At 41.9% G+C, this 13974-nt stretch overlaps 1 protein-coding gene across 2 annotated transcripts in view; it reads left to right on the forward strand.

The window, feature by feature from the left end:
* The window catches only part of LOC144693243 (BRD4-interacting chromatin-remodeling complex-associated protein-like), a 120914-nt gene that overhangs the window by 16465 nt on the left and 90475 nt on the right, over positions 1-13974 (forward strand). For both annotated transcript variants that reach the window (XM_078562906.1, XM_078562907.1), the window contains 2 exons: positions 12416-12624; positions 13471-13588. The gene's annotated coding sequence lies outside the window, so the exon portion shown is untranslated. The remainder of the gene's footprint in view (positions 1-12415; positions 12625-13470; positions 13589-13974) is intronic.

Consider the following 13974-nt stretch of genomic DNA (forward strand, 5'->3'; position numbering starts at 1 on the left):
TTTTTCAGACAAGAGTGTTATATACTGCACTTGTTCTGTTAAGGTGGTGTTGTGTTCCTTTAAACCAATTGTTCAGTGAATCCAGGTAACTTGTCAAAGAACTATGTAAAATGTGTAAGTCAATTTCAGGCTACAAGTCAGAAGTAGACAGATCTGTAACAAAAGTGTGACAAATGGAGTGTGTATGTTATGTACTAACAAATCTACCACAATGTTATGGTGCAATAGAGCCATATACTATTTTATGACAATTGGGGTTTTATCCTTTAAGTGTAGTAGGAAAGTGTGACACTAGCAGTAAGTACAGATATGAATTAAACTTTTAACTTCATAGACAGACAAGAATGAAAGTTTATATAATGCCTTTCACAGCCTCAGAACGTCCCAAAGTGCTTTGCTGTCAATTAAGTATTTTTAAAGTGCAGTCACTGTTGTAATGTAGGAAACATAGGAACTAATTTGCACACATCAAGGTCCCACAAACAATAATGAGATAATGACCAGCTTTAGTGATGTTGATTGAGGGATAAAAGCTGGCCAGCATTATGTTTTGTGCCTTGGTAATATGCAAAGATGACACTCAGCAGCTTCTATGTGTGGACAGGAGTTTTATTACAATGTTTTTAAAATGCCTGCTGCCTTATGTTTACAGTTTGGCTTCAGTTTCTCTCCAACCACACCTACAGGGCTCACCTTAAAGTGCACAGCACAGTGAGAAGTCAACAGAGACACACAATCAAACACTGGACAATCAAACACACCATCATCTCTCCATTGTAAAACTCAAGGAATTTATTTTAAATTAAACCACCATAAACATTGAATCATTTCTTAGAGTCCAGAGTGTCTGTTTCCTCTAAGTGCAGAAATAGTCTTTGAGATATGAAGGTCACTGATGATGGCACTGAGATCTATGAACCTGAAGTTGTGGTTCCCCTTGATCACCTTGATGAGCGACCGCGATATTGATCATCCGTTGTATCAAAAAAGGAAATGTATCCTCATTGCTGTCTTCAAAATATCTGGTCTGCTTTCTATCAAGCATCTCATGCTTCACATTATGTTGGCATCCAACAGATAAGTATTGGTACCAAGCAACTGCTGATTGCTTTGGGCCTGATAGACATGCTGGGAGCTTGTGTTCACGATTTGGCCGCTTGATGTGAGCCCAGTCTCCAACTTCAACCTCTTTTGGTAATCACCTTTCCGTATGCGTAAGTGAATGGGTGCTATTGTAAATACATTCGGGTGTTGAGAAATAAACACTTGTTCTTCTCCTTTTTTTTACACTCATGAAAAGGACCTGCCTTTAGTCTGTTCTTAAGAGTCACAGTGCTCAAGGGGCTAAAACACTTCTTTAAAACACATCAATCTGGAGTCAGTTGAGAGTTGAAGAAAGGGGGACCCATCTGACTATCTGTCCCCTCTCTGTAACAATATAGATCTTGTACAACAAGCAAAAAACGTTGATTGCAAGGGCCTGGTAGCATTTCGCCAAAGATACCTACTTGGAGTTGTTGCCATGGTTTTTTTGGCCATGAGGTTGGTTGTAGAGGTGCAGGACAGTTTAACAGATTCTACACTGAGTGTACATGCTGTACAATTTCTAGTGAACTTTTCTATGTGGCAATCTATTGCTGGTCACCAGACTGCTTCACAGGATTGTTGTTTCATCTTTACGGCACCCGGAAGTTCTTTATGGCCAAGATGCAATACACGTTGCTGTCGCTTTTTCAGGATAATCCCTTGAGTTCTGCCCATGGTACAATTGTCATTAAACAATCACAGAATCACCAGAATTGTTACAGCACAAAAGGAGGTCATGTGGCCTATCGTGTCCATGCTGACTCTCCAGATGAGCAATTCACCAAGTGCCATTCCCCTGCCTTGCGAGCTCATTGCGTACTCTGTAATACAGGACCAGTTCTTCCTCTATTTCAGGAGGCCACTCGGTTTTTAGATACTGGCTTACTTGATGCAGCACCCTGTCTATTGCCGATTCTGCCTCCAACTTCTCTGGCATAACAAGATTCGTGATCGTACGTGAAATCACTGCAATCTCACAGTCTCCAATGTCGCAAGTTGCTAACAAGATAATAATACAGCTAAGCATGTCAGCTACTTGGTTGCGTGAACCTACAAGATTCGCAATCTCAAAATTGTATTGAAGACGATCTGACCATCTGTAGATGTGTAGAGCAGGGGTGGATTTACAATGAAACACACTGTGTGGTGGTATGGGGCCTCCAAACAACAAGGGGGCCCCAAAATATTGCCATCACTATATGATAAATAGTGTCGTGAAATTCTCAGAAGAGTACAATAAGAAAATTATTCCAAAGTCAGGGACTGCTGCTGCAGGCCTGTTGACACTTAAGTAATTATGTAAAACCTGTAGTGAGGTTAAAAATTGAAAGAAATCAGCTGATACAAAATAAATGGGAAAATATCAGTCAACGTCCCAGGGCTTTGTTTTTCATTTAATCTTTCCCGCTTTTCTTTCCATCTCTAACATATTTTTGAAATTTAATATGAAAGTGTTGGGAAATCACCCCGTGGAAGTTCTAATCATCTTAGTTTCTGTTTAACTGCATTGTTCATTTTAATAGAACAACAAAGCATGAAACTTGTTTCATGACCCCCCTGATGTGAATGCTGTTTTTGGCAATTGCTTTTCATTCAAGCTGTGTGGCCCTTGCATCCTGTCTCATTCTGCATCTCCCTGCCTCTGTGGTCGAATTATTAACTAACACTGGATTTATAGTTAAGGGATCTGTCAATTCTGCTAATCCTGGGTTCATGTTGCTTTCAGTTTTCTGCTAAAAAATATTTCAGGCCAGGTGTGGTTCTTTATTTATTTTTTGAAAAATGAAGCATTTTTCAATCTCTTCATGTGCTGCAGACAGAGTTGTAGTTACTAACCATTTAATCATTTAGGGAAGGTGGTGGCATAGTGGTATTGTCACTGGACCAGTAATTCCCGGAAACCTAGGGGTAATGCTCTGGCATCACAGCAGATGGTGGAATTTGAATCCAATAAAAATCGGGAATTAAAAGTCCAATGATGATCATGAAACCATTGCCAATTGTCATAAAAACCCATCTGGTTCACTAATGTCCTTAAGGGAAGGAAATCTGCTGTCCTTACCTGGTCTGGCCTACATGTGACTCCAGACCCACATCAATGTGATTGACTCTTAAATGGCTCTGAACAAGGGCAATTGGGGATGGGCAATAAAAGCTGGCCATGCCAGCGACGCCCACATTCCACGAACGAATTTTTAAAAATCAGAACATGCTGTATCCAATGTAACCTTTTGATGCAATATTAGTAATTAAACTTCCAGGGACTTAATTGGAGAGTTCTTTCAAAGAGCCTGCAACAGGTATGATGGGCCGAAAGGCTGATTTTCTCGCATAGCGTAGGTGGCTGTTCATAATGAAGCAAAAATAGCTTCTTGCTTCATGTAGTGGGGGAGTTGTGATTTTGAACACATTGCTTAAAAAGAAACCCCTTGTTTTTGTCTGTAAATAAAATTGTCAAATCATTGCTTATTTGGAGAGGCCCTGCCCTGTTAAATAAACAACTGTTGTTTGTGGCCGCTGCCTATTTCTTAGTCACAAGAAATTCGGTCTTCATTCAAGTGTTAGCAGCGTGCCATCAATACGAATTGATTGTCTTCCTGCATTTGGAAGTGCCCACCCTGAAGATGTATCAATAACAGTAAAAGCACTGAATCACCACTACAAAGCAAACACCTACTATTGCACTGCAAAGACCAAGTACTGTACTGAGTAGTTATTTGAATGCCTCATTTGCACTTCGCTACTTTCGCATAAACATTTTAGGACCACAAGGAACAATTTTAAAATATGCCATGTGATCCAAATAGGTTTATATGACACATTACCAAATCCTGGCTCTCCAAAGCCTGCCAACCATCTACAAGGCACAAGTCAGGAGTGTGATGGAATACTCTCCACTTACCTGGATGAGTGAAGCTCCAACAGCACTCAAGAAGCTGGACACCATCCAGGACAAAGCGGCCCACTTGATTGGCACCACATCCACAAACATTCACTCCCTCCACCACCGATGCACAGTGGCAGCAGTGTGTACCATCTACAGGGTGCACTGCAGGAACTCACCAAGACTCACTTCAACAGCACCTTCTAGACCCACAACCACTACCATCTGGAAGAGGACAGATGGGAACACCACCACCTGGAAGTTCCCCCCAAGCCACTCACCACCCTGACTTGGAAATATATCGCTGTTCCTTAACTGTTGCTGGGTCAAAATCTTGGAACTCCCTCCCTAACAGCATTGTGGGTGTACCTACACCCCGTGGACTACAGCGGTTCAAGAATGCAGCTCACCACCACCTTCTCAAGGGCAATTAGGGATGGGCAATAAATGCTGGCCCAGCCAGCGAAGCCCATATCCTGTAAATGAATTTTAAAAATCTGTGTTTTACTTACAATGTGGCCACCATATGATTATAGTTATTTTCTAGTTATGGATACAAATAGTGAAATGTATAAATGGATATTTTCAGCTACACTAGGCACATAATTGTTCGTGTGCGGTAGGAAAATGGGAGACAGATCCAAGTTTACTGCAAGTCTGAAGTCAGATCTAAAAGCATCAAGTTTTGTGATGCATCCTAGAGTGATACATGCCTTGGGTAATTATTTGCATGATGTCAGTGAATATGCATTGAGATCCCTTCCAGAACCTATAACGATAGCATGCATCGATCCTGCCTTTTACACACCAGCCCCGTCCCCTGCCAATAGCAACATGGACCATAAACTTTGCCCCATACCTTATCTTGCACAGGGTAAGGGACTACCAGAAAACCGTCTCAACAGATCATGTCAGATGCAATCTAGTTCGATCCATCCACCTGCCGACGGAAAAAAAACCTTCAATTGATGCAAAATGGATGAGAGCACAGCACAAATCACTGTCACAGGTTTACGGTAACAGGGGGGAGGGAAGTGGAGGATCAGTGCAAACTGCATGTGTTAAACTGGACAGTCAGGCTCCAGACAGAGCAATAACGTGCAGGCAGAGTCTGCTTAAAACACTGAACTCAATCTTCAACCTTTCTCAGTCCTTTCTGAATATCAAATGCGACAGAATTGTCCATTATCTATGGGGAACTCAGTCAGATAGTGTTCTACACATTAAACTTCATTCTGATGACACAATCCAAAATCCAACCAGTCAAGTTAACAAGCGATCTAAAACTATTGAGTAGAGAAAAATAAGGAATTGTTTAAAATGTAAAATAAAGGAATTTGAGATCATAAGAAGGTTGTGATTGTTTAGGACTGGACTGTTACTGGTGAGCATGTAGAACAAGTATTCTTAAGCAAAATGGTACCAGAAGGGATTGAGGCCACTATATAACAATCTGAAAGTAAATGTAGCCAATAATTGATCAAGAAATATGTGATATATACGAATCATTGTATCAAATGAGGCTGAAGCGTGATATTTACTGTTTCCCTCACAACAGAAGTTTTAATTAAGACGAATCGGTTGATGGTTCAGATCTTTGATGAGGTCCTTGCAGTAAATTGTATGAGATGATTCACACACTCTGCCAAATCGGGTTTAATGCCACTCTTTGGCTTCTGTTCTTTTTCTTGGGTAGGGGACAAAAATGAAGTTGCGCACAGCGCTCCACCAACTCTAAATCTGCCACTGGTGTGGAGCTCGTTGATCAGATCCTGACGTGGCTAACAATGTAGTCAGTGCTTGATGATCGGTGCCAAGAGTGAACTTTCTACCATAGAAATTCATGTGCCAATGTTCACAAGCATAGATGCAGGCTTTCCGCATTACAGTAAAGTATTTGTGTTCATTTTCTGACAATGGGCATAATGCAAAAGTGATTGAAGGAAGCAAACAACCAATGTACTGAGAGCGCAGCTCCAATCACGTTTCCTAACATATCTGTTGTGACGTACATTTCCACATGTGAGCTGAAAGGCGCAAGAACTGGTGGAGATGCTATCTTCACCTTTTAACATTTCAATGTCTGTTTATTGTGTGATTGTCCATTCCCATTGTGCAGCTTGCGATAGCTTTTGAAGAGGCCCCGGGTTCTCTGCGCGTTTCGGAACAAATTTGTGATAAAAGTACCAAGGAACAGTGCCAACTCTTTCATGTTAGACAGGACGGGAAGTGCATGAATGATTTTGACGTGTGTAGGCTGTAATCCAGCTGCTGTCATTCTGTATCACAGTCAATCTTCGATGCCACAATGTGTGCTTGTCCTTGTTGAGCATTAAATTGTATTGTGCGAGTCGAGTGAGCACCGTTTATAATTCCTGATCGTGTCCGGCTTTGTCCCTATCATGGACAACGTCGTCAAGCAGGTTGGGCGTTCCCCTCAATGTTTAACACAATCTTCTGGTATGCGCTAGGTGCTGAACTTAGTCCATAGGACATTCTGCGGTACTGAAACACAACACAACTCTGTGAGTAACAAAAGCTGTATGATGTCGGCTGTGTTCCAGTTGTGGTATCTGAAGATAGCTCCATCACATATCAAGTTACATGAAGACTGTGGAGTCATGAAATGATGTGGATTGTTCTAGGATTGTAGGAAGTGGATGCTTTCTGGAATGATTGTTTTGTTGACTGCCTTAAGGTCGATGCAAAGTCTAGGTTTGCTATTTTTGCATCGTGCAATGACTAGGTTCAATATTCATGGGGATGAGTTGCTTAGCTCAATGATCCCATCAGCTTCAGGTCAAACTGACAGAATTGACTTCTCGACATGAAGAGCATGACAGTACTCCTTAATCCTTCCAAATCCAGTAAATAAGGAAGGATGCTGTTGTGCATAGTCGGTGTGAGCTCTGGTAGGGTCTTCAAATTTGAAGCTAAGCTTATTGAACAGGTTTACCCCTATGAGGCTTGACTACATAGAATGTGAACTTGTCTAGGTTATTGTTTTTGTAGTGCACTGGAACTGTGATCCTTCCCAAAACTGACAGAATCAAGTCACTGTAAGCTTGAGGAGTGTCTGTCTCAGGAGGAAAGAAATAGTTGCAAAAATAACAATTGTAGTTTGCTGCTCAGTGTAGATACTTTCATGCCAACATCAATGAGGAGTAATGCCGAGATGCCTGTGATTGCTACTGCGCAATCTGAAAGTTGACATGGTTCCTCGCTACTACCAACTTTTATCACAAATTCATTCCTAGGCATCTGAAAGATGCCACCTCTGACTGTGGAGTTCTCTCTAAGTACTACACTGGAGTGTCAGAAAAAAATTGTGGCCAGATCTTTGGAGTAGAACTCAAGCCCACAACTTTGAGTGTTACTATTGAGGACCTGGGAGATAGATGAATGGAATTTGCTTTAATAATAAATCCTAATTGAAATGTTTGCTAATTTTATTCCATTACTTATTCTACCAAACATTTGTGATACTGATAGCACTGTTGCAGGCATGTCCCACAGTGGATGTATCTTGCAGATACCATAATGCGTGTTGAACTGTACTGTATGTAGACTCTGAATCAATAGCAGTAATTTTTTCAGCCGATACACTAAGCAGTGTGGCAAAGATTATGAAGTGCTCAAGAGACTGCATGAAGAGTGGCTCTGAAAAACCACAGTATAATTATAGTCCTGGCTAATTAAGGGACAGATTTATAACAATTGTATAATGTTAATATGGGCTACTGTAATTAAGTCGATTTTGCAAGTGTACTCCTGAGGTTTCTTCCCATTTGGAGACTGATGGGATGTCTGCTGAAAGCAAAGGAAATTATGTCCTGTTTATGTTACAGATTTTTCTGTAACTTATTAACATAAATCTCTTTTCTCATTTCTGTATGCCTTAAGCAGGCTAGATCAACTATGCTTGTCTATATAACTCTTCTTTTCTTCTCCCTTACCCCCGTGACTGGATTCTTCCAGCAGGCCACAGGCCACACACGTTTGCAATGTGTGGCATGTGGTTATTTGAGACCAGAAGCTCTCCGCTGTTCACACAAATACTCTAGTCTTTCATACATTTGGCACAAATGCATTTGATTGCTTTAAAATATGTATAACAACACAGAATGAGTTGCTCCCTTTACCTGTCTCTGCTCGGGGATGAACAATTACAGCTTCTCCAGTCTCTCCGCATTCCTGAAGCCCTTGAACCGTGGTACCATTCTCATAAATCTCATCTGCCCTCTCTCCAAGTCCTTGAATTCCTTCCTAAAGTGTCGTGTTCAGAATTGGATACAATAGTTGAGCCGAGCCTGAACCAGTGATTTTATAAAGATTTTTTAAAAATATTTTCTGGATTAAAACATTGCTGGCAATGCCACAATTTATTACGCAGCCTTCATTGTTCTTGAGATGGAGGTGGTGAGCTGCCTTGAATCGCTGCAGTCCACCTGCTGAAAGTGCTCCCACAGTACTATCAGGGAGGGAGTTCCAGGATTTTGCTAGCGACAATGAAGGAACAGTAATAATATATATCTAAGTAAAGATGGTGTGTGACTTGAAGGGGAACTTTGAGGTGTATCTTCTACCTTGGTCTTTCTAGGTGGTAGTAGTGCTGCTGAAGCAATCTTAATGATTTGCTATAATGCCTCTTATAGATAGTAGCCACGGTGCACTTGTGATGGAGGGAATGAATTTTTAAGGTGCCTGGCGGATGGGGTGCCAATCGAGTGGATTGCTTTAACCTGCATAGTGTTGAACTTCTTGAGTACTGTTGCAGTTGTTGCCATAACTTGCTTGCTTTTGCACTCAATGCCTCTATTTATAAAGTCGAAGATCCTGTATCATCTTTAAAACCGCCTTTTCAACTTGTCCTACTAGAAAGGGAATTTGTTTTCTTTTCTTCACTTCCTTTCAAAGAACAAAGAAAAGTACAGCACAGGAACAGGCCTTTCGGCCCTCCAACCCTGCACCGATCATATTGCCCGTCAACTAAAGCATTTTGCACTTCCAGGGTCCGTATCCCTCTATTCCCATCCTATTTATGTATTTGTCAAGCTGCCTCTTAAACACCACTATCGTACCTGCTTCCACCACCTCCTCTGGCAGAAAATTCCAGACACTCACTACCCTCTGCGTAAAAAACTTGCCCCGCACATCTCCTCTATAGTTTTCTCCTCTCACCTTAAATCTATGTCCCCTAGTAATTGACTCATCCACCCTGGGAAAAAGCTTCTGACTATCTACTCTGTCCATGCCACTCATAATTTTGTAAACTTTTATCAAGTCGCCCTTCAATCTCCGTCGCTCTAGTGAGAACAATCCGAGTTTCTCCAACCTCTCCTCATAGCTAATAACCACCAGACCAGGCAGCAGCCTGGTAAACCTCCTCTGCACCCTCTCCAGCGCCTCCATATCCTTCTGGTAATGTGGCAACCAGAATTGCACGCAATATTCCAAGTGTGGCCTAACCAAGGTTCTATACAGCTGCAGCATGACTTCCCAGCTTTTATACTCAATACCCCTGCCAATGAAGGCAAGCATGCCATATGCCTTCCTGACTACCTTATCCACCTGCGTTGCCACTTTCAGTGACCTGTGGACCTGTACACCCAGATCCCTCTGCCCGTCAATACACTTAAAGGTTCTGCCATTTACTGTATAATTCCTGCCTGTATTAGACCTTCCAAAATGCATTACCTCGCATTTGTCCGGATTAAACTCCATCTGCCATTTCTCCGCCCAAGTCTCCAACCGATCTATATCCCGTTGTATCCTTTGACAATCCTCTTCACTATCTGCAACTCCTCCAACCTTAGTATCGTCTGCAAACTTACTAATTAGCCCAGTTACATTTTCCTCCAAATCATTTATGTATAATACAAACAGCAAAGGTCCCAGCACTGATCCCTGCGGAACTCCACTAGTCACAGCTCTTCCATTCAGAAAAGCACCCTTCCACTGCTACCCTCTGTCTTCTATGACCAAGCCAATTCTGTATCCATCTTGCCAGCTCACCTCTGATCCCGTGCGACTTTACCTTCTGTACCAGTCTGCCATGAGGGACCTTGTCAAAGGCCTTACTGAAATCCATGTAGATAACATCCACTGCCCTTCCATCGTCGATCATCTTTGTCACTTCCTCGAAAAACTCGATCAAGTTAGTGAGACACGACCTCCCCTTCACAAAACCATGCTGCCTCTCACTAATACGCCCATTTGCTTCCAAATGGTAGTAAATCCTGTCACGAAGAATCTTCTCCAATAATTTCCCTACCACTGACGTAAGGCTCACCGGCCTGTAATTTCCTGGATTATCCCTACTACCCTTCTTAAACAATGGAACAACATTGGCCATTCTCCAGTCCTCTGGGACCTCACCCGTAGCCAGTGAGGATACAAAGATTTCTGTCAAGGCCCCAGCAATCTCCTCCCTTGCCTCCCTCAGTACCCTGGGGTAGATCTCATCTGGCCCTAGGGACTGATCCACCTTAATATTCTTCAAGACGCCTAACACCTCTTTTTTGATCTCAACATGATCCAGGCTATCTACACGCTCTTTCTTAGACAAATCGACCGCTAAGTCCTTTCAGCTCTTTGAGATATGTGTCATTCCTTACCAAGGGAGTGGCTGTTGTAAAGCCTTCACCAACACTGATATTCCTGTTACTATTTAATAGGAGCTCCAGTGAAGCATGGTTCACTGTTGCTCTTGTCAACCAACACAGATTTGATCCAGCCCCTCTCTGCAATGGGTTGGCTTATAGGAAACCCACCATGTGAGGACTCACCATAGAACATTACAAAAAGAGGCCATTTGGTCCGTTGTGCCTGTGCTGGCTCTTTGAAAAAGCTATCCAATTAGTCCCACTACCTGCTTTTTCCCCATATCTCTCCAATTATTCCTTTTCAAGTTTTTATCCAATTTATTTTTTTGAAAGTTACTACTGAATCTTCTTCCACCAACAACTCAGGCAATATATTCCAGATGATTAAAAATATACTATGTTTTGAAATAGAAGATTCTTCTTATCTCTTCTCTGGCTCCTTTGCCAAGTGCCTTAGCAAATGTTAAATGAAAGTACAATCCATTTACGAGTTAATCCTTCTCCACTGCACCCACCCCCACCAGCATCCTGAGGGCATTACAAGTCAATAGCCTAATATGAGACTAGAATCTCAAGGACAGTTAGGGATGGGCAACAATTACTGGCATTGCCAGTGAAGATCACATCCCATGAAATAAAATAAATCACATGTAGGTCAGGGTTATGGTTCCTCATCCATGCTTTTGTTACCTCCAGCCTCAACTATTGCAATGGTTTGATGGCTTATCTTCCACCCTCTATGAACTTGAGTTCATCCAAATTGTATCCTAACTTGCACCAAACCTAGATCATCTAACACCCTCATGCTTGCTGACCTTCTTTGGCTCCCAGTTTGTAACACCTTTGAAAAAAATTATCACCTTTGTTTTCAAACCCCTCCTTACCCTCGCCCCTCCCTATCTCTGTAGCTTCCTCCAGCCCTACAACCCTGTGAGAACTCTGCATTCCTCCGGTTTTGGTCTCTTGTGCACCTCCCACTCTCTTCACCTCACTTTTGGCAGTTTTTAGCTGCCAAGGCCCCAAGCTCTGGAATTCTGCCCCTAACTTCTCCACCTCTACTTCTCTCTCCTTTAAGAAGCTTCTTAAATCCTAGGTCTTTGAGCAATCTTTTGGTCACTTGTCCTACTATCTATTCCTTTGTTTCAATGTCACATTTTGTTGGATAATGCTGGAGTCCTTTGGGATGTTTTACAATGGTTAACGTGCTATATAAATGCAAGTTGTTGAAATGCCCTAACTTAAACCTGGTGAGTCATCTGATGAATCTGTAACTTGAGAAAATTTGAGAGAAGGGGTAATCCAAGGACTGTCAGGTGCTGTCAAGTGTGAATGTTAAAAGATTGTAGAATTTAAGATTATTAGAGACGAGGAATTCAACAAGGTTATGGAATAGAATGAGTTAGAGAACCAAAAGTAAGATGGTGAGGAGCATGGGCAGGAGGGTTGTGGGGGGGTGGGTGGGTGTGGCGGCAGGGTGGGGGGTGCAGTAGTTGGAACTTGTGCTTTTAATGGGAACAGAAATCATTGTAGTTTCAGTAAAATAAAAAGAAGGTTGTGATGGAGAGATACAGGCATGAGGTTGAGGGAATGATCAGGTGACAAGCTTTCTCTTGTGTGTAGATAAGAAATGGTTGTCTAAAAGCACTTCCATATTTCTAATTATATTCCTGTTAAAAGCATTGCTCTCTCAAGGATTGTATACAGACAATATAACAATGGAAGGCCTAGTTTATTCCACTTAAGACAAATTTGAATATATGTTGTGAAGAAAATTCTTCACTAAGACGTTGGGACATAACTTATGTAAGAAGGTTAGAAATTGTTTTATTGTTGTTTCTAGTTTTTTACATAGAAGCAGCATGTGAAACCTCTCAAGCTCCCACTTGAACATGCCTTGTGGCCATCTGAACTTTAAAAGCAGGGTCTGGGCAAACCCCAGACAGAAGATGCATTGTTGAAGACTGTGTTGGCAGGACTGAGTGAAGATTTCTATGTAGTCAATGCATTCTCAGGGCTGATCTACACTGGATGGGGCGGCACCTGAACTATGTGAGTTTATTGTGTCTTCTTGTTCAGAAGGTATAGAATGTTCAGTGAAGATTGTTAGGTACTTCCAGACTGAGGCCAATCTCGAAAATGGGTTATCGCAGTGGGATAAGTATGTCGCAGTGTATTTGATCTGCTAATTGGTAGATAACCACATAGGTAAGGAGTATAGCTAATTTCTTTTTGTCCTTTCTCACTCTCCCTTATTCAAATGAAATGAGGAACTGCATAGAATGATACAGCACAGAATGAGGTCCTTCAGCCCAATGTTGCTGTGTTGGCTTTTTGAAAGAACTATCCAATTAGTCTCATTCCCCTGCCCATTCCCTGGAGCTCTGCAAATTTTATTTTTCAAGTAATTATTCAATTCCCTTTTGTAAGTTACTGTTGAATCTGATGCCTCCACCTTTCAGGCAGCACATTCCAGATCAGATCTCAACAACTCAGTGTATTAAAATATTCATCTCCTCACTCTGGAATTTGTAATCATTCTTAATGCTACTTGTCAGCAGACACCTGGTGACCACTAAATGTGAACACACCCTCTTCACAAATGATATATATATCATTTTATCACCACGTATAGAGGGATCAGTCCTTTGATTCGGTGATAACATTCACACCTCTGGGTCAGATTCACACCTCTGGGTCAGAAAGGGTTTGAATCCAGCTCCAGACAGTCCAGGTGAGTGCCCCCCACCTTCTCATTTTATGGGTTGTGGGAGTCCATAAAATCCTTCCACCGTATAGGACTGAGGCTCCTTCAGGATAGCTTTCAAAGCATGTTATGTCCTCATCTCACTTTGAAACTTCCACAGAAACTCGAAGCTTTTTTTTGTCTGCCAACAGAGGTTCATTGATGATGTCATGCTCTTCCATTACGGCCTGGACTTGGCGTCACGCCACACGATTTGAACTCTGGACTGTTTTGGGCAGTTGCTAGAGCCTGCGTAAGACATCCATCAATGTAAGTGTAACATAAGACTGTCACTATCAGGTGGCACTTTATTGTCCTGTACTAACAATGATCTGAGCTACATGGGTCAGGGGGTACCAGTACAGAGACCACCCATGGTTCATAAGATTTCCAGAGTTAGAGGGTTTTCAGAAAGTGGTGGCGGGGAAGAGGTCTAGAGTATTGGCAGTCTTTAGCACGGCCAGGTCGAGGGAGACAGATAAAAGAATAGGGATGAGATGAGGAAAGACACCTCAGGATCCCCATAAGTATAACAAATAATGAAGTAGATTGCTGTTGAAGCTTATTACTTATAACTTATCTGATCAGATAAATTATATGAACACCGTGGGACAAAGAGAAATCTCATAGGATTAAAGAACACAGATGGGGGCCAT

The sequence above is a fragment of the Cetorhinus maximus genome, chromosome 18 (assembly GCF_964194155.1).
Source record: "Cetorhinus maximus chromosome 18, sCetMax3.hap1.1, whole genome shotgun sequence".
Taxonomy (NCBI): Eukaryota; Metazoa; Chordata; class Chondrichthyes; order Lamniformes; family Cetorhinidae; genus Cetorhinus; species Cetorhinus maximus.